Genomic DNA, 21,867 nt, shown 5'->3' with positions numbered 1-21,867 from the left:
CTACATTAGAGAAACTAATTGAGGCTTAAGCTCAAATTTGTTTGCTCCAATTGTAGAAATTGAGATGCTTCTTCCATAGAAGTTAGAAGTTGGTGCAGTAAAGTCACCAAGCATCTTCCTTGCATCTCCACCATTGTTATTGGGTTCGGCTGCCATGTCCACTTCTTTTTCGAAAATTTCTGTAAGGTCCTGTCTAGAGTGTTGTGCTTTAACTTCTCTTAGTTTCCTCTTTAGAGTCCTTTCAGGTTCAGGATCAGCTTCAACAAGAATATCTTTATCCCTGTTTCTGCTTATATGAAAAAGAAGAGAATAGAAAAGAAGAGGAATCCTCTATGTCACAGTATATAGATTCCTTTATGTGTCAGAGGAAAAGAATAATAGAATAAAGAAGGAAGAAGAAGAAATTCGAACACAGAGAGAGAGAGGGTTCGAATTATGACTAGAAGAGAAGTGTTAGTAAATAAATAAAATAAATAGAAAGAGATGAGAGAGAGAGTTTTCGAATTTTAAAAAGAGGGAAAAGAAAAATATTTTTATTTTTATTTAATTAATTAAGTTAGTTTCGAAAATATTAAAAGAAATAAAATAAAATTAGAATTTAAAACAATTAGTTAATTAAAAAGAATTTTGAAAAAGTGGTTAGTGGTTTCGAAAATTAGAGAGAGAGAAAAGTAGTTAGGCGGTTTTGAAAAGGTTAAATTACACAGTTGGTCCCTACACTTTCAGTGAAATTGCAAATTAGTCCCTACACTTTAAAAGTTTATAATTGGATCCCTAAAGAGAATTAAAATTTACAATTTAGTCCCCGCCGTTCAAAAAGTGTTTGATTTAATAGAATATTCTCAGAATATTCTTTATTTTGAACATGTGACCTGCACATGTTTAACAACAGGGACCAATTTGCAATTTTAGTGAAAGTATGGGGACCAACTGTGTAATTTAATCATTTGGAGAGACCAAAAACTCCCTAGGCTATCTGAACCTATCCCGTCCCTCCCCAACTATCTCACTCTCACTTTCTCACTATCTAAAATGACACCCGAACCCCACCGCACTCTATCTCTCACCTTGGTACACCGTCGCTACGCCGGATCCACCGCATTTGTGCTCACGAGTCGGGTCTCGCCTCCTTTCTCCATCTCGCCTCTCTCATCCGACAACTTTTTCTTCTCTTTCAATCCCAATACTGAAGACCGACGATAAATAAAAGACAACAATTCCAATCCCAAGCATGCTCAAAGCGAACAATTTAATGTCTAAGAAAAAAATAGCAACAAATCAACACAAAAATAGTAACTCAATTTATTAGTGAATTAGGCGTGGTGACGGAGGCGAGAGGCACGACGATGGTGAGCCGAGGTGAGAGACAGAGAGCGTTGGGGTTGGGGTGCCATTTTGGAAAGTGAAATAGTGAGAGTGAGAGAGCTGGTGAGGGGTAGGGTGGATTCAGATAGTCTAGGGAGTTTTTGGTCATTTTCAAATGGTTAAATTACACGATTGGTCCTTATACTTTCACTAAAATTGTAAATTGGTCCCTATTGCAAACATGTGTAGGTCACATGTTCAAAATAGAGAATATTCTAAGAATATTCTGTTAAATCAAACACTTTTTGAACGGCGAGGACTAAATTACAAATTTTAATTATCTTTAGGGACCCAATTACAAACTTTTAAAGTGTAAGGACCAATTTGCAATTTCACCAAAAGTATAGGGACCAACTGTGTAATTTAACCTTTTGAAAAAGATAAGAAATAGTAAACTTTTTTTAAAATTAAAACAAACAAGTCAAGTGGTTAATTGAAAAAGATTTGAAAATAAATTTTGAAAAGATAAGAAGTTAGAAAAAGATTTTGAAATTAATTTTTGAAAAAGATATGATTGAAATTTATTTTGAAAAAGATTTGAAAAAGAAATTTAAAAAAGATTTGGTTTTGAAAATTAAAGTTGATGACTTGACTAACAAGAAACTAAAAGATATGATTCTAGAATTTAAAGATTGAACCTTTCTTAACAGGAACGTAACAAACTTGAAATTTTTGAATCAACACATTAATTGTCAGAAAAGTTTTCGAAAATTATGAAATAAAATTAAGAGAAAGATTTTGAAAATTAATTAAAAAATTTCAGAAAACATGAAAGAAAAATGAAAAAGATTTTATTTTTGAAAACAATTTGAAAAGATAAAGTTTTTAAATTGAAATTTTGACTTGACTAACAAGAAACAACTAAATTTAAAATTTTTTTTACTAAGTCAACCCAAAATTTTTGAAATTTATGAGTAAAACAAGGGAAAGATATTATTTTTGATTTTTTTGAATTAATGAAGAGAAAAATAACAAAATGACACAAAACAAAAGAATTTAAGATCAAAATAAATAATGCATGCAAGAACACTTTGAATGTCAAGATGAATACGAAGAACACATTGAAGATCATGATGAACATCAAGAACATATTTTTGAAAATTTTTAAGAAAAAGAAGACATGCAAGACACCAAACTTAAAAACTTTTAATATTTAGAGACTATGAATTCGAAAATGCATATGAAAAACAACAAAAAACACAAAACAAGAAAAATTAAAGATCAAACAAAGAAAATTATCAAGAACAACTTGAAGATCAAAGAAGAACACAATGCATGAATTTTCGAAAATTTAAGAAAATAAAATAAAAAAAATGCAATTGACACCAAACTTAAAATTTGACACTAGTCTCAAACAAGAAACACAAATTTTTTTTTTCGGTTTTTATGATTTTATTAATTTTTTTGTTTATTTTTTGAAAATTTTTTTGGAAAGAGAAAATAAAGAAATTCAAAATTTTTAATAAGAATTCCAAGATTCGTGCAATGTTAGTCTAAAGCTTCGGTCCAAAAGAATTAGACATGGCCAAATGGCCAGCCAAGCTTTAGCAAAGCATTACATACAACAGCCAAATAGATATGAATCCAAAGGGTCCTACAATGATAAGTGGAAACCTCAGTCCAAAAGATTAGACATGGCTTAACAGCTAGCCAGGCTTCAACATATCTCATGAAACTCTAGAATTCATTCTTAAAAATTTTTATGAATTTTTCGAAAATACATATTTTTTTCAAAAATTAAAATAAAAAGCTTAAACATAAAATAAAATTACCTAATCTAAGCAACAAGATGAAATGTAAGTTGTCCAAACTTGAACAATCCCCGGCAATGGCGCCAAAAACTTGGTGCACGAAATTGTGATTACACTTTCCACAACTCCACACAACTAACCAGCAAGTGCACTAGGTCGTCCAAGTAATACCTTATGTGAGTAAGCGTCGATCCCATGGAGATTGTCGGCTTGAAGCAAGCTATGGTCATCCTGTAAATCTTAGTTAGGAGGATACAAATGGTTATGAGGTTTTGATAATTAAAAGATAAATAAAACATAAAATAAAATAAAGATACTTATGCAATTCATTGGTGGGAATTTCAGATAAGCGTTTGGAGATGCTTTGTTGCTTCTGAACCTCTGCTTTTCTATTGTCTTCTTCCAATCATGCGTGCTCTCTTCCATGGCAAGCTGTATGATCCTTTCAGATGAAAAATACCAGGTAGGATCTCTGCACGGCTAAATAACTGTCGGATTTCTCGTCTCGGATGAAAAATACCAGGTACAGCTACCGCACGGCTAATCATCTGTCGGTTCTCACTAGCATCGGAATAGGATCTCTCTATCCTTTTGCACACTGTCACTGTGCCCAACATTCGCAAGTTTGAAGCTCTTCACAGTCATCCCTTTCCAGATCCTACTCGGAATACCACAGACAAGGTTTAGACTTTTCGGATCTTATGAATGCTGCCAATGGTTTTAGCCTATACCACGAAGGTTCTAATCTCAAATTCGGATGCTCTGTTGTCAGGAGAGACAATGTGAATCGCAGATCAGAGACCCAAGAGAATATACTCCGGCTGTCGTCCAATGACTACGTTGAACATCATGTAGACAGCTTGTGGTTGTCAGGCATGCGGATCTTGGCTAAGCGAGTAACGAAGATAGTGGGTGATTGTCACGGGTCACCCCTTCATTCTGACTTAACTGAATTAAGTACAAGAGTATATCTTGGAGAAGAAGTTGGCGTGAATTGAAAGAGAAACAATAGTACTTGCATTAATTCATGAAGAACAGCAGAGCTCCGCACCTTAATCTATGAGTTGTAGAAACTCCACCGTAGAAAATACATAAGAGAAAAAGGTCTATGCATGGCCGTGTGGCCAGCCTCCCAAATGTAACATAAAATTCCAAAAGTGATAATAAGATATGAATACAATAGTAAAAAGTGCTATTTATACTAACTAGTTACTAGGGTTTACAGAAAATAAGTAACTAACTGCAGATAGTATAGAAATCCACTTCCGGGGCCCACTTGGTGTGTGCTTGGGCTGAGCATTGAGGCTTTCGCATGCATAGGCCATTCTTGGAGTTAAACACCAGCTTGGGTGCCAGTTTGGGCGTTTAACTCCAGTTCTGGTGCCAGTTCTGGCGTTTTACGCCAGAAAAGGGTCTCTGGTGGGCGTTTGAATGCCAGTTTGGGCCATCAAATCTCCGGCAAAGTATGGACTATTATATATTTCTGGAAAGCCCAAGATGTCAACTTTACAAAGCAATTAAGAGCGCACCAATTGGGCTTCTGTAGCTCCAGAAAATCCACTTCGAATGTAGGAGGGTCAGAATCCAACAGCATCTGCAGTCGTTTCTCAGCATCTGAATCAGATTTTTGCTCAGTTCCCTAAATTTCAGCCAGAAAATACCTAAAATTACAGAAAAACACACAAACTCATAGTAAAGTCCAGAAATATGATTTTTGCATAAAAACTAATAAAAATATAATAAAAAGTAACTAAAACATACTAAAAACTCTATAAAAATAGTGCCATAAAGGGTATAAATTATCTGCTCATCAAAAGGCTAGGAATGGATCAAAGGGATGTCGAAGAAAAGCATGCAAGTAGACAACTCATGAAGAAACAAGAATTTGGGATGTTGAAATCGACGTGCACACGCAGCATACGCGTACGCGTGGATTGTGAGGTCGCATGGCGGCACGTACACGTACAGGACGCGTACACGTGGATGGCAATTTGTCAAGTGACGCGTACGCATGACCCACGCGTACGCGTCGGTGCTCGCACGTGAGGCACTTAAGGACAATCTGCTGGGGGCAATTTCTGGGCTTTCCAGCCCCAAATCCAACTCACCTCTGATGCTATTTAACCCAAGGATTGAAAGGGGATCAATCATCTAGGTACCAATTAGTCTTAGTTAGTTTAGTTTCTAGTTTTAGTGAGAGTTAGTTTCTAGAGAGAGAATCACTATCTTCTCTCTAGAATTAGGTTAGAGGTAGATTATGATTTCTTAGATCTAGGTTAATTTCATGCTTTGATTCACTTTTCCTTTTGTAATTCTTGTTCTTCTACATCTTCTCTCTCTAGTTTAACTTTTAATTCTTGTAATTCTCAACTTTTATGTTGATATACTTTTGTTTCTTCTATTTCTCTTTAATGCAATTTATGATTCATGTTCCTTTATTGTTGAATTACTTTGTTGTTGTTTAACTCCTTGTAATTGATAGTGTAGATTGTTGTTTACCTTTATTGCCTTTTATGTGTTTGTTGAAATGCATCTTTTAGTTATGAGTTAGATTTTGTTCCTCTTGGCCTAGGTAGAGTAATTGGTGACTCTTGAGTTATCAAACTCCTTTGTTGATTGATAATTAGAAGTTTCTAATTAACTTGAATGCCACTAAAGCTAGTCTTTCACCGTGATTAGGCTAGGACTTGTGGAATCAAGTTAATTCATCCACTTGAATTTCCTTCATAGTTAGAGGTTAACTATGTGGGAGCAATGGAAAAATGTTGTCACAATTGAGGAGGTTAATGAGGATAGGACTTCTAGTTCTCATACCATGCCAAGAGCTTTGTTTGTTGTTAGTTTATTTCCTTTGCCATTTATATTTCTTGTCTATTACCTCAAAAACCCCCAAACATACTTCATAACCAATAACAAGAACACTTTATTGCAATTCCTTGGGAGAACGACCCGAGGTTTGAATACTTCGGTTATTTTTATAGGGGTTTGTTGATAAACCCCGATTTTGTGGTTTATCTTGTGCTTATTTTGGGGGATTTTATCAACTTTTCTCACATTTATTCAATGAAATAGCATGGTTTTGTAATTCTCCCTTAAATTGTGCTTAAATATGAAAACATGCTTTTTAGGCACTAAAATTGGTGATTTTAATTCACTTTAATCCCATTCGATGCCTTTATATGTTTGTTGAGTAATTTCAGGTTCATAAGGCAAGTATTGGATGGAAGAAGTGAGGAGAAAAGCATGCAAAATGGGAGAACTCATGAAGAAATTGAAGGAACCGTAAAGCTGTCAAGCCTGACCTTCGCACACTCAATTGGCCATAACATGAGCTACAAAGGTCCAAATGAGGCGGTTCTAGTTGCGTTGGAAAGCTAACATCCGGGGCTTCGAAATGCTATAAAATTTGCCATATCTTGCTTCGGGTTTAGGTGCGCGCACGCGCACTTGGCGCGCGCGCCGATGCTGCTCGACCCACTAAAGATGAAATCACCCCCAGCGATTTCTAAAGCACTTTGGGCCCAACCCAACTCATTTTTGATGCTATTCAAGCCAAGGATTGAAGGAGAGTCAACACACTTAGTCATAGTTTAGTTTCATTATGCTTTAGTTTAGTTTCTAGAGAGAGAAGCTCTCACTTCTCTCTAGAATTAGGATTAGGATTAGGTTTAGTTCTTAGATCTAAGTTTTAATTCATGTTTCCTTCTACTCCTTCTTCTTAATTCCTTGTTGTTACATTTATCATTCTTCCATTGTTGTTATTACTTTCTTCTACTTTGTTTGTAGATCTACTTTTGTTCATCCTATTTTCTTTTAGTGTAATTTGAAGTAATTCATTTAGATCTTGTTTCCTTTGATTGTTATTGTTGATTTCTTACATTCAATTGTTGTTAGATTTTACTCTTGTCATCAATTTACTATGCTTTACTTTTATGCCTACCAAGTGTTTGATAAAATGCTTGGTAGGATGTTAGAGTAGATTTTGAGCATTCTTGGCTTAGAAAGAGTAATTAGGCAATCTTGAGTCATGAAAACCCAACTCATGTTGGTGATCTAGAGTTGTTAGCTAGTATTGTTTCTATTGACGCTAATCTTTTGCTAATTTAATTAGTGAGTTGATTAGGACTTATGGAAGATTATTTCCATTGGCGCTAATCTTTTGCTAGTTTAATTAGTAAGTTGGTTAGGACTTTTGGATTGAGATTAGCTAGTCTCGTTAGACTTTCTCCCTTTTTGTTGGAGTTGACGTAATGAGATAAATTCTTGTTTATTATTGTGACATGATTGGTTAATCTTGTTTGACATTCTCCTAATTTGTTGGAGTTGACTAAATAAGATGAGTTAATCATGCATGACTAGGATAGCAAGCCTATGATCTCAACCCTTGCCATGAATGTCTCTCTTTATTAATTGCTTTCTTTAGTTAATTGCTTGATTTACTCTTCTTGTCATTTATATTTTCTTGTCAAATATCAAATCAACCCCCCTTGCATTTTCATAGCCAGTAATTAAGCACTTCATTGCAACTCCTTGTGAGACGACCCGGAGTCTTAATACTCCGGTTAATTTTCATTGGGGTTTGTTACATGTGACAACCAATATTTTTGCATGTGAGGACTCTTTGTTGGTGTAGAACTATACTTGCAACGAGGATTCATTCATTTGAGGAAAATTCTATATCAACAAAAGTTCAAGCATCAAAATGGCACTGTTGCCGGGGAGTTGCAATGGTGTTGTGTTATTGGCTATTGTATATATGTGAATAGTGTGAATATCTTGCTTTTTTCTTTATTTGATAGCTTTTTGTTAGTTTTATTTTGCTTTTCCACTATGAATTCTCACCTTGGCTATGAGTTTGGTTCTAATTGTGTTGTAGGGAATGTGAACTTCAATGATGACACTCATTATGGATGGAACCAACAAAGATGGGAGGAGCCTCAAGGAATTGATCACTCCTATTGGCAACAACCTCCGGATACTTATAGGTATAACTACCATCCTAATACATGTCAATTCAATGGCTATGGTGACTCCTTTTGTGATGATCAAGCACCACCACCATATGTTATGATTCTTATCCTCAACATGAACCTCAACCATACTCACAAGCCTTTCCATACCAAATATCTTCCTATGATCCATATCCATCATATGATCAATCATCCATACCACATTCTTATAACCGTTATGAGCAAGAACCTTTAGAACCACCGCAACCTTATCATGACCACTCTCAAGAACCACCTCAATATACACCATCTCCATACCCTTACCAAGATGAACCACCCTCCAATTATGAAACCTTCCCCCCAAACAATAAACCTTCTCTTCTACCATCACCTCCCGATGAAGCCCCTATGCAAGAATTGAGAGATCTTGAATCTCATATCTTAAGGTGACACGAGGAGGATGAAAAGAAGTTTAAGGAGCTAGGAGCCAAGATGGCTATCCTAGTGGAAGCCGTTAGCAACATGGCCTCCTCCCAACTAAGCAATCAAGGAATTCCCATTGACAAATGTGGAGAAGCAACCAAGGAGCATAGTGAGGGAGTGAGTTTAGAGCTTCAAGGTGAAGAAGAGGAGTTGAAACAAGAATTGCCACAAGGGGAGGAAGATGAGACATTTGATCTGGAAGAAGTGGTTGAAGATTTAGGAGATGTTGAAAGTCCATGAGAATGTAGCATCATGGAGCACTCTTCCAAGAAGCTTGATATTGATGTTAAGGAGGGTGCGCAACCTCCAAGGCATATCATAGTTGAAGACTTGGAAGAGGTTTATCAAGAGATGGATTCAATCATGGATGAATTTCTATCTACAAGTGAATCCTCTCCCAGTGGACATGAAGTTGAAATTATAGAAGAATGTACACAACCTCCCATACCCTTGGTGAGCAATGAAGAAGAGAGTGAATCGGAAGAGAGCTACCAAGAGGAAAAAGTTGAATTGGTGTATATCGAAATTGAAGAATATGGAGAGGTTGATCAAGAGATGGATTCATTCATCAATGAATTCCTCTCCAAAATTGAATCACCTCCCATTGGGCAAGAAATCGAAGTTCTTGAAGACAACACCAAACCAAGTGATAAAAGGGAAAAGGTTGAAATTGAAAAAGCTTGCGAAGAGGTGGAAACAACTAAAGAAGAGCTTAAGGAAGTAGACCTTGCATTGTCCAAGTGTGGGGAGGTCCCCCTCCCCAAGTCACCATCCAACACACCGTTCAAGTGGATAAAACTCCTACCCTCAAGCTTCACCTTCTCACTTGAATATGGTTTGATTGAAACGGATGGGCAACTTAGGGCTCTTTATGAGATCAAGAGTAGAAAGGGGTTGTGTAGTGGTTAGAAGTTTGGAATTAAGCTCATTGAGGTCAAAGCTTCAAAATGTGGGAATTATGATTGGATGCATGCTACCTTGTGTTGGTCTAGGAGGAAGACTTGGTATGCTCAAGAGAATTCTATGTCTCAACCACCCGGATGGAAGAATCATGACAATCAACTAAAAGATGGGTGTGAGAATAAGATATGGGATCCCGGATCGAAGCATGCCAACTAACTATGGGAGCTCATTTCTTGGGTAGAACTTTGCCTAAGGATGGTGAATTTGGTTGGAATTTCTGTCAACCATTTGAAGAACAATGATCCTTGGAGATTCAAGGATGAGTACAAGCATAAGCCACCATGACAAAGAGCTTCCCAAATGTCCAACTTAAGGACTTAAACTAAAAGTGCTAGATGGGAGACACCCCACCATGATAAACTCTTTCCACTCTCTTTTAGATTTGGTTAATAAGTGATTTGAGTTACCATTGTTAGGTAGTTGTCTTCTTTGCAAACTTTTGTTTTAATATTTTCGTTGTTGGTTTGTTTCATTAGATTTGTGTTTTAAGTTTGTAGCTTAGTTGTTGAGTTTATTTGGTAGTCTAATATGTTAAATAAGGTTTTATGGTGTTTTGGTAGCTGTTCAGAGGTTTGAAATACTTGGTTTGGTGCAAGAACTTGGAAAAATTTTGAAAAACAGAGCACCAACCCGCGTGTGAGCGCACCTGGCGCGTACGCGCGCCTCAAGCATTTTCGATCATCCATGTAGACGTGCCATGTACGCGTACGCGTGGATGCAAAGATTCCACCTCCAAGCCAAATTCCAGAGAGTTGTGCCTAACTTGTGCCTACTTTCTGCGCGAGGCACAAACCAACTCGCGCGTGCGCGCACCTGGCGCGTACGCGTCCATAAGCCAATTGCACAATGCATGCGCACGCACGCTATGCGCGCGCGCGCCGATAGCGCCATTTGCACTCCTGGTACGTTTTCCAGAAAGTTGTGCCACTTTTGTGCCTATTCTGTGCCTGCCACCCGCGCGTGCGCGCACTTTGCGTGTCCGCGCCGGTAAAAAAAAAAGAGTTTTTTTCCCTTCTTCCATTTTCTTTTGCCCATTGCATTCGTATACTTCCACTCTTTCCATTTTTATTTTGTTTTCATAGCTTATTTTTACCTTATTTTTTTGAGTTTCTTATTTTAATAATGGTGTTGCATTTCCCTACTCAATTGTTGAGAATTTCTTGCATTATTTTGATGCCTCTTGACTTGTTTGATATTAGTTAATATGCCTTTGTTTGAATTGCTTTCTCACTCACATGTTGTAGCTACCATGTAGTGGAGAACCTTATTCTTATTTGGCATTAGCCCCCGCCTATGCTCTATTTGCTTTGATATCCTTGTTGTAGGCTTAATTTTCTTTCTTTTTCTTTGCTTTTAGGTTGGCCACCAATAAGGAAAGGAATTAGGAAGCTTCTAAGTGGGGCAACAAACAAGTTCACCTGCACAACCTTTTAAAGGAGCTCATCAATTGTAGTAACCCATCCACCTTGTTCTTCCTTGCATGCACCAAGGACGGTGCAAATTTCTAAGTGTGGGGAGGTCGTCCGACCGATCTCCATGGGTAACAACTTCATTTTTCAACACCAATTTTTAATTTTTGTCTTTGTTAGATTAGTTGTTGCATTGCATGATAGGTTGCATGCTAGTTAGAATTTGTATATATTCTATCATTTCTTTTTATGTTAGGACTACTTGGTTAGGGTGATGATTTCTTTCCCAAGAAAAATTATTTTTAGGGCACCCTACCAATTTGAAAAATTTTTTTATTGAACTTGCTTGAAAGAATTTATTTTGGAACATGGTTTTTGAGCTAAGAACACAAGCTTGTGAGATTTGAGCCTAACTGCGTGGTTACATCTTATAACCACTTATTCTTCCTTCTTGTGTGCCTTATTCTCTTTCTATGATTGTAATCTTTGATTTGTTTGATTCTCTATGTCCATTATTTTGTGTATTCATGCATTTATATGATTGAGGCCATTGTTTCATTAGCTCACTTACCCAAATAGCCTTACCTCTTATCATCCATTGTTAGCCAATTTGAGCCTATGATTAACCCATTTGTTCTTAATTTAGCACATTACAAGCCTTAAAGTAAAAAACAATAAATGTCCTTTATTTGGATCTTTGATTAGCTTAGGCTAGTGTGTGTGTATGTATCATTCAAGTGTGGGAAGTCTTGGGACATTGGGTGAATAAAAGGGTAGTTTTGTGTTTTTGTCGTAAATATTAGGAATTGGGTAAATACTCATGTATTGATAGAATGTATAGACCTTATGCATTGATGTTCTTGTATACAGTTTAAAAAAAATATAGAAAAAAAATAATAATAAAGAAAAAAATAGAAAAAGGAAAAAGAGAAAAAGAAATAAAAAGGGGACAAAATGCCCCAAAGCAAAGTGAAGCTCAATAAAAATCAATGCATATGAGTTGTAATCAAAAAGAAAATGCATGAGTATGTGAAAAAGTGAAAAATGGGTAGTTAGGTTAACCTAAATTGTATAGGTTGCTATAAAGGTTAGATGGGAAGTTTAAGGTAATCAAAGATTCAAATTTCAAGTCCACTTGACCAAATATGCATCCTTACCTTAACCCTAGCCCCATTACGACCTATGAAAAGTCCTCATGATAGTTGTATGCATGCATGAAATAAATGTTGATTGTTAGATGAAAAACAAATCCTGGAAAGCATGATTAGGAGAGCATTGAGAGGAGCATTGAGAGAATCGACCCTATACACTTGAGCGGCTAGAGTGCAAACACTTCCAGTGAGGGTTCGATGCTCAACTCCATGATTCCCGGCTTTCATGAGCGTTCCTCTTGCAAGTCTACTTGAACTTCATTTTTATACTTGAATTGGTAGGATTCATGAGTCGTCATATGACCTTAGCCCTACCCGTTTATACGTGCTCTTGGAGGATTGATTTATTTTTAACTAAGTAGGTAGAATCATTTTGCATTTAGTTGCACTCATATAGTTTAGGTTGCATATAGTTTATTTACATTGAATAAATGTTGATACCCTTTGTTCTCTCTTGATTTTAGCATGAGGACATGCTTAGTTTAAGTGTGGGGAGATTTGATAAACCCCGATTTTGTGGTTTATCTTGTGCTTATTTTGGGGGATTTTATCAACTTTTCTCACATTTATTCAATGAAATAGCATGGTTTTGTAATTCTCCCTTAAATTGTGCTTAAATGTGAAAACATACTTTTTAGGCCCTAAAATTGGTGATTTTAATTCACTTTAATCCCATTCGATGCCTTGATATGTTTGTTGAGTAATTTCAGGTTCATAAGGCAAGTATTGGATGGAAGAAGTGAGGAGAAAAGCATGCAAAATGGGAGAACCCATGAAGAAATGAAGGAACTGTAAAGCTGTCAAGCCTGACCTCCGCAAACTCAATTGGCCATAACTTGAGCTACAAAGGTCCAAATGAGGAGATTCCAGTTGCGTTGGAAAGCTAACATCTGGGGCTTCAAAATGATATAAAATTTGCTATATGTTGCTTCGGGTTTAGGGGCGCGCATGCGCACTTTGCACGCGCTCGCCGATGCTGCTCGACCCACTAAAGATGAAATCGCCCCCAGCGATTTCTGAAGCACTTTGGGCCCAACCCAACTCATTTCTGATGCTATTCAAGCCAAGGATTGAAGGAGAGTCAACACACTTAGTCATAGTTTAGTTTCATTATGCTTTATTTTAGTTTCTAGAAAGAGAAGCTCTCACTTCTCTCTAGAATTAGGATTAGGATTAGGTTTAGTTCTTAGATCTAAGTTTTAATTCATGTTTCCTTCTACTCCTTCTTCTTAATTCCTTGTTGTTACATTTATCATTCTCCCATTGTTGTTATTACTTTCTTCTACTTTGTTTGTAGATCTACTTTTGTTCATCCTATTTTCTTTTAGTGTAATTTGAAGTAATTCATTTAGATCTTGTTTCCTTTGATTGTTATTGTTGATTTCTTACATTCAATTGTTGTTAGATTTTACTCTTGTCATCAATTTACTATGCTTTACTTTTATGCCTACCAAGTGTTTGATAAAATGCTTGGTAGGATGTTAGAGTAGATTTTGAGCATTCTTGGCTTGGAAAGAGTAATTAGGCAATCTTGAGTCATGAAAACCCAACTCATGTTGGTGATCTAGAGTTGTTAGCCAGTATTGTTTCTATTGACGCTAATCTTTTGCTAATTTAATTAGTGAGTTGATTAGGACTTATGGAAGATTATTTCCATTGGCGCTAATCTTTTGCTAGTTTAATTAGTAAGTTGGTTAGGACTTTTGGATTGAGATTAGCTAGTCTCGTTAGACTTTCTCCCTTTTTGTTGGAGTTGACGTAATGAGATAAATTCTTGTTTATTATTGTGACATGATTGGTTAATCTTGTTTGACATTCTCCTAATTTGTTGGAGTTGACTAAATAAGATGAGTTAATCATGCATGACTAGGATAGCAAGCCTATGATCTCAACCCTTGCCATGAATGTCTCTCTTTATTAATTGCTTTCTTTAGTTAATTGCTTGATTTACTCTTCTTGTCATTTATATTTTCTTGTCAAATATCAAATCAACCCCCCTTGCATTTTCATAGCCAGTAATTAAGCACTTCATTGCAACTCCTTGTGAGACGACCCGGAGTCTTAATACTCCGGTTAATTTTCATTGGGGTTTGTTACATGTGACAACCAATATTTTTGCATGTGAGGACTCTTTGTTGGTGTAGAACTATACTTGCAACGAGGATTCATTCATTTGAGGAAAATTCTATATCAACAAAAGTTCAAGCATCATTTGTTACTAGTGACAACTAAATTTTTGTATGAAAGGATTATTGTTGGTTTAGTAACTATACTTTTAACGAGAATTTATTTGTGAAATTCTATACCATCAAAAATCCGTTCATCAGCAACCAACTCCCACCATCAAAGTTTAATTCAAATAAAATTAACCGAGAGTAATTAAATCTCCGGTCGTCTCCCTTGGACAATGCAATTAAGGTGCACACCTTTGGATGTGAGAAAAAGGTGGTTTTGTAAGCATAAAACGGAAAGATTAAAAGAACTAAGATATAAAAGAACTAACAAATAGTCAAAAAGGAAAGTAAAGCAAATTAAAAGAGCCTTGACTTGGGAATGGGAATTAAGGAATCCTATTGGTGCACGAAATTGTGATCTCAGGAAACAGCGCCAGAAACTCTGTACGCACGTCTTAATAAATCGTTTTTCATTCACAACTTCGATACAACTAACCAGCAAGTGCACTGGGTCGTCCAAGTAATAAACCTTACGTGAGTAAGGGTCGATCCCACGGAGATTGTCGGCTTGAAGCAAGCTATGGTCACCTTGTAAATCTCAGTCAGGCGGATATCAAATAGATATGGAGTTTTCGAACATTAATAATAAATAGAAAATAAGGATAGAAATACTTATGTAATTCATTGGTTAGAATTTCAGATAAGCGTATATAGATGCATTCGTTCCTCTGAACCTCTACTTTCCTGCCTTCTTTACCCAATCAATCTTACTCCTTTCCATGGCTGGCTTTATGTAAGGACATCACCGTTGTCAATGGCTACTTTTTATCCTCTCTGGAAAATGGTCCGATGCGCTGTCACTGCATGGCTAATCTTCTGGAGGCATCACCCTTGTCAATGGCTGCATCCCATCCTCTTGTGAAAATGGTCCAAATGCTCTGTCACAGCACGGCTAATCATCTGAGGTTCTCGATCATACTGGAATAGGATTCACCCTCCTTTTGCGTCTGTTACTACGCCCAGCACTCACAAGTTTGAAGTTCGTCACAGTCATTCAATCCCAGAGTCCTACTCGGAATACCACAGACAAGGTTTAGACTTTCTGGACTCTCATGAATGCCGCCATCAATCTAGCTTATACCACAAAGATTCTGATTAAGAGATCCAAGAGATACTCATTCAATCTAAGGTGGAACGGAAGTAGTTGTCAGGCACGCGTTCGTGGGGGAATGATGATGATTGTCACGTTCATCACATTTAGGTTGAAGTGCGAATGAATATCTTAGAAGCGGAATAAGTTGAATTGAATTGAAAAACAGTAATACTTTGCATTAATCTTTGAGGAACAGCAGAGCTCCACACCTTAATCTATGGAGTGCAGAAACTCTACCGTATGAAAATACATAAGTGATAATGGTTCAGGCATGGCCAAATGGCCAGCCCCCATGAAAGTCTAAGATAGCATAAAACTGATCAAAGATGTGTAATACAATAGTAAAAAGTCCTATTTATAATAAACTAGTTACTAGGGTTTACAGAAATAAGTAATTGATGAATAAATCCACTTCTGGGGCCCACTTGGTGTGTGCTTGGGCTGAGCTTGAATGTTACACATGTAAAGGTCAATCTTGGAGTTGAACGCCAGTTTGTAACGTATTTCTGGCGTTCAACTCTGGCTTGTGACGTGTTTCTGGCGTTTAACTCCAGACAGCAGCATGGAACTGGCGTTCAAGGCCCTTTTACATCGTCTAAACTCGGCCAAAGTATGGACTATTATTGCTGGAAAGCCCTGGATGTCTACTTTCCAACGCAATTGGAAGCGCACCATTTTGAGTTCTGTAGCTCCAGAAAATCCACTTTGAGTGCAGGGAGGTCAGAATCCAACAGCATCAGTAGTCCTTCTTCAACCTCTGAATTTGATTTTTGCTCAAGTCCCTTAATATCAGCCAGAAAATATCTAAAATCATAGAAAAATACACAAACACATAGTAAAGTCCAGAAATGTGAATTTAACATAAAAACTAATGAAAACATCCCTAAAAGTAACTAAATTCTACTAAAAACATACTAAAAACAATGCCAAAAAGCGTATAAATTATCCGCTCATCACAACACCAAACTTAAATTGTTGCTTGTCCCCAAGCAACTGAAAATCAAATAGGATAAAAAGAAGAGAATATACTATAAATTCCAAACTATCAATGAAACATATCTCCAATTAAATGAGCGGGACTTATAGCTTTTTGCCTCTTGAATAGTTTTGGCATCTCACTTTATCCATTGAAGTTCAGAATGATTGGCATTTATAGGAACTCAGAGTTCAGATAGTGTTATTGATTATCCTAGTTCAGTATGATGATTCTTGAACACAGCTATTTTTTGAGTCTTGGCCGTGGCCCTAAGCACTTTGTTTTCCAGTATTACCACCGGATACATAAATGCCACAGACACATAATTGGGTGAACCTTTTCAAATTGTGACTCAGCTTTGCTAAAGTCCCCAATTAGAGGTGTCCAAGGTTCTTAAGCACACTCTTCTTTTGCTTTGGACCTTGACTTTAACCGCTCAGTCTCAAGTTTTCACTTGACACCTTCACGCCACAAGCACATGGTTAGGGACAGCTTGGTTTAGCCGCTTAGGCCAGGATTTTATTCCTTTAGGCCCTCCTATCCACTGATGCTCAAAGCCTTGGGATCCTTTTTATTTACCCTTGCCTTTTGGTTTTAAGGGTTATTGGCTTTTTGCTCTTGCCTCTTGGTTTTAAGAGCTTTTGGCTTTTTCTGCTTGCTTTTTTTTTCTTTCTATTTTTTTGCTATTTTTTTCTGCAAGCTTTGTTCTTTGCTGCTTTTTCTTGCTTCAAGAATCATTTTTATGATTTTTCAGATTATTAAATAACATGTCTCCTTATCATCATTCTTTCAAGAGCCAACATATTTAACATTCTTAAACAACAACTTCAAAAGACATATGCACTGTTCAAGCATTCATTCAGAAAACAAAAAGCATGGTCACCACATCAATATAATTAAACTAAGTTCAAGGATAAATTCGAAACTCATGTACTTCTTGTTCTTTTGAATTGAAACAGTTTTCATTTAAGAGAGGTGATGGGTTCATAGGACATTCATAACTTTAAGACATAGTTACTAACTACTAATGATCATGTAATAAGACACAAACATGGATAAGCACTTATCATTAAGAAAACGAAAAACAAAAAATAAGAACAAGGAATGAGTCCACCTTAGTGATGGTGGCGTTTCCTTCTTGAGGAACCAATGATGTCCTTGAGCTCTTCTATGTCTCTTCCTTGTCTTTGTTGCTCCTCCCTCATTGCTTTTTGATCTTCTCTTATTTCATGAAGGATGATGGAGTGCTCTTGATGTTCCACCCTTAATTGTCCCATGTTGGAACTTAATTCTCCTAGGGAGGTGTTGATTTGCTCCCAATAGTTTTGTGGAGGAAAATGCATTTGAGGCATCTCCGGGATCTCATGGTGATGAGCTTCATGCGTCTCTTGAGATCCATGAATGGGCTCTCTTGCTTGCTCCATCCTTTTCGTAGTGATGGGCTTCTCTTCCTCAATGGGGATGTCTCCTTCTATGAAAGCTCCAGCTGAGTAACATAGATGGAAAATAAGATGAGGAAAAGATAGCCTTGCCCCAGGAGAGGGCTTTTCGGCTATTTTGTAGAGTTCAAGGGAGATGACTTCATGAACTTCTACTTCTTCTCCAATCATGATGCTATGGATCATGATGGCCCGATCCGCAGTAACTTCAGATCGGTTGCTAGTGGGGATGATGGAGCGTTGGATGAATTCCAACCATCCTCTAGCCACAGGCTTGAGGTCCAGTCTTCTTAATTGAACCGGCTTGTCTTTGGAGTCAATCTTCCATTGAGCTCCTTCCACACATATGTCCATGAGGACTTGGTCCAACCTTTGATTAAAGTTGACCCTTCTAGTGTAGGGGCGTGCATCTCCTTGCATCATAGGCAAGTTAAACGCCAACCTCACATTTTCCGGACTAAAATCTAAGTATTTCCCCCGAACCATTGTAATATAATTCTTTGGGTTTGGGTTCTTACTTTGATCATGGTTCCTAGTGATCCATGCATTGGCATAGAACTCTTGAACCATTAAGATGCCGACTTGTTGGATGGGGTTTGTTAGAACTTCGCAACCTCTTCTTTGGATTTCATGTCGGATCTCCGGATACTCATTCTTCTTGAGCTTGAAAGGGACCTCGGGGATCACCTTCTTCTTGACCACAACATCATAGAAGTGGTCTTGATGAGCTTTGGAGATGAATCTTTCCATCTCCCATGACTCGGAGGTGGAAGCTTTTGTCTTCCCTTTCCCTTTTCTAGAGGATTCTCCGGTCTTGGGTGCCATCAATGGTAATGGAAAAACAAAAAGCTTATGTTTTTACCACACCAAACTTAGAATATTGCTCGCCCTCGAGCAAGAGAAGAAATAATAGATGAAGAAGAAGAAGAAAATATGGAGGAGAGGGGGGAGGGGCGTATTCGGCCACAAGGGTGGGTTTTGGGTGGGAAATTGATTTTGAATTTTGAAGGTAGGTGGGGTTTATGAGGTAGGTTTATGGGGAAGAGTTGATGGATGTGAGTGGTGAAGTGGTTATAGGGAAGAGAGATTGAGGTGATTGGTGAGGAGTTTTGGGAAAGAGTGTTTATGGGATTGTGTGAAAGAGGGGTGAGAAGAAGTGAGTGGAGGTAGGTGGGGATCCTGTGGGGTCCACAGATCCTGAGGTGATCCTGTGGGGTCCACAGATCCTGAGGTGTTCAAGGATTTACAACCTTGCACAAAATTAGGCATGCAAAATGCCCTTGCACACAACTCTGGGCGTTCAGCGCCATATTGGTGCTTGTTCTGGGCGTTGAACGCCTATTTGTTGCCCATTTCTGGCGTTGAACGCCAGAACAATGCTTGTTCTGGGCGTTCAGCGCCAGCTCTTCTCCAGGGTGCAATTCTGGCGTTCAAACACCCAGATGCTGCCCATTTTGGGCGTTCAGCGCCAGAACCATGCTCTGTTCTGGCGTTGAACGCCAGCCAGATGCTTCTTACTGGCGTTTAAACGCCAGTAAGGTCTTCCTCCAGGGTGTGATTTTTCTTCTGCTGTTTTGATTCCGTTTTTAATTTTTATATTTATTTTGTGACTCCACATGATCATGAACCTAATAAAACATGAAAGAATAAGAAAAATAAAATTAGATAAATAAAAATTGGGTTGCCTCCCAACAAGCACTTCTTTAATGTTAATAGCTTGACAGTGGGCTCTCATGGAGCCTCACAGATGTTCAGAGCATTATTGAGACTTCCCAACACCAAACTTAGAGTTTGAATATGGGAGTTCAACACCAAACTTAGAGTTTGGTTGTGGCCTCCCAACACCAAACTTAGAGTTTGACTGTGGGGGCTCTGGTTGACTCTGTTTTGAGAGAAGCTTACTGTGCCTCTTTTCCATGTTTACAGAAGGGTAACCTTGAGTTGTAAACACAAGGGAGTCCTCATTCAATTGAAGGACTAATTCACCTCTGCCAACATCAATCACAGCTCTTGTTGTGGCTAGGAAAGGTCTTCCAAGGATGATGGATTCATCCTCATCCTTCCTAGTATCAAGGATTATGAAATCAGCAGGGATGTAAAGGCCTTCAACCTTTACTAACACGTCCTCCCCTTCCTCTCCAGGTTCGGCCGTGTTGACTATGTCAATGGCCTTGCACTCTCCTTTTGGATTTTCTTTTGTATTGCTTGGGAGAGTACTAGGAGGGATTTCAGTGATCCTTTTACTCAGTTGGCCCACTTGTGCCTCCAAATTTCTAATGGAGGACCTTGTTTCATTCATGAAACTCACAGTGGCCTTAGATAGATCAGAGACTAAGTTTGCTAAATTAGAGGTATTTTGTTCAGAGTTCTCTGTCTGTTGCTGAGTGGATGATGGAAAAGGTGTATTATTGTTAAACCTGTTTCTTCCACCATTATTAAAGCCTTGTTGAGGCTTTTGTTGATCCTTCCATGAGAGATTTGGGTGATTTCTCCATGAGGGGTTATAGGTGTTTCCATAAGGTTCACCCATGTAATTCACCTCTGCTATTGCAGGGTTTTCAGGATCATAAGCTTCTTCTTCAAAGATGCCTCTTGAGTACTGTTGGATGCAGCTTGCATTCCATTCAGACTCTGAGAAATCATATTGACTTGCTGAGTCAATATTTTATTCTGAGCCAGTATGGCATTCAGAGTATCAATTTCAAGAACTCCCTTCTTCATAGGCGTCCCATTACTCACAGGATTCCTCTCAGAAGTGTACATGAACTGGTTATTAGCAACCATGTTAATGAGTTCTTGAGCTTCTGTAGGCGTTTTCTTTAGGTGAATGGATCCACCTGCAAAAGTATCTAATGACATTTTAGCCAATTCAGATAGACCATCATAGAATATATCCAGGATGGTCCATTCTGAAAGCATGTCAGAAGGACACTTTTTGGTCAGTTCTTTGTATCTCTCCCAAGCTTCATAGAGGGATTCACCTTCTTTCTGTCTGAAGGTTTGAACATCCACTCTAAGCTTACTCAGCTTTTGAGGAGGAAAGAACTTGGCTAAGAAAGCCTTGACCAGCTTATCCCAAGAGTTCAGGCTATCTTTGGGTTGAGAGTCCAACCTTATTCTAGCTCTGTCTCTCACAGGAAAAGGGAAAAGCATGAGCCTATAGACTTCAGGATCTACTCCATTAGTCTTAACAGTATCACAGATCTGCAAGAATTCAGTTAAGAACTGAAAAGGATCTTCAGATGGAAGTCCATGAAACTTGCAATTCTGCTGCATCAGAGAAACTAATTGAGGTTTCAGCTCAAAATTGTTTGCTCCAATGGCAGGAATGGAGATGCTTCTTCCATGTAAATTGGAATTAGGTGCAATAAAGTCACCAAGCATCCTCCTTGCATTATTATTATTTTCGGCTGCCATCTCCTCTTCCTGTTCGAAAGTTTCTGAAAGGTGCTTGCTGGATTGTTGTAATTTAGCTTCTCTTAGTTTCCTCTTCAGAGTCCTTTCAGGTTCTGGATCTGCTTCAAGAAGAATATTCTTGTCCTTGCTCTTGCTCATATGAAGGAGAAGAGAACAGAAAAATAATAATAGGGATGTTGTGATGAGTAAGTAAATAGAAGGAGATGAGAGAGAAGAAGAATTTTCGAAAATTATTTTTGAAAAAGAGTTAGTGATTTTCGAAAATAGTTTTTGAAAAAGGTTAGTAATTTTCGAGAATTAAAATAAAAAATTAAAATAATTAGTTAATTAAAAAAATTTTGAAAAAGAGGGAAGATATTTTCGAAAATTAGAGAGAGAGTTAGTTAGGTAGTTTTGAAAAGGATAAGAAATAAACAAAAAGTTAGTTAGTTAGTTAGTTGAAACAAATTTAAAAATGAATTTTGAAAAGATAAGAAGATAAGAAGTTAGAAAGGATATTTTAAAATCAAATTTTGGAAAAGATAAGATAAAGAGATATTTTTGAAAAGATATGATTGAAATTAGTTTTGAAAAAGATTTGATTTTTAAAATCACAATTAATGACTTGATTCACAAGAAATCACAAGATATGATTCTA

The 21,867-nt window shown here is 37.5% G+C and overlaps 1 non-coding gene across 1 annotated transcript; it reads left to right on the top strand.

Moving 5' to 3' along the window:
• Window positions 1–20,726: 20,726 nt before the first annotated feature.
• Window positions 20,727–20,834, top strand: LOC148553418 (small nucleolar RNA R71). Its single transcript, XR_015892762.1, has one exon. It is a non-coding gene; the product is annotated as a small nucleolar RNA R71 (small nucleolar RNA).
• The last annotated feature ends 1,033 nt before the right edge of the window (window positions 20,835–21,867 follow it).

Source organism: Arachis ipaensis, chromosome B7 (genome assembly GCF_059453495.1).
Source record: "Arachis ipaensis isolate K30076 ecotype BB chromosome B7, ASM5945349v1, whole genome shotgun sequence".
Classification (NCBI taxonomy): domain Eukaryota; kingdom Viridiplantae; phylum Streptophyta; class Magnoliopsida; order Fabales; family Fabaceae; genus Arachis; species Arachis ipaensis.
This window is presented reverse-complemented; position numbering and strand designations above follow the sequence as displayed.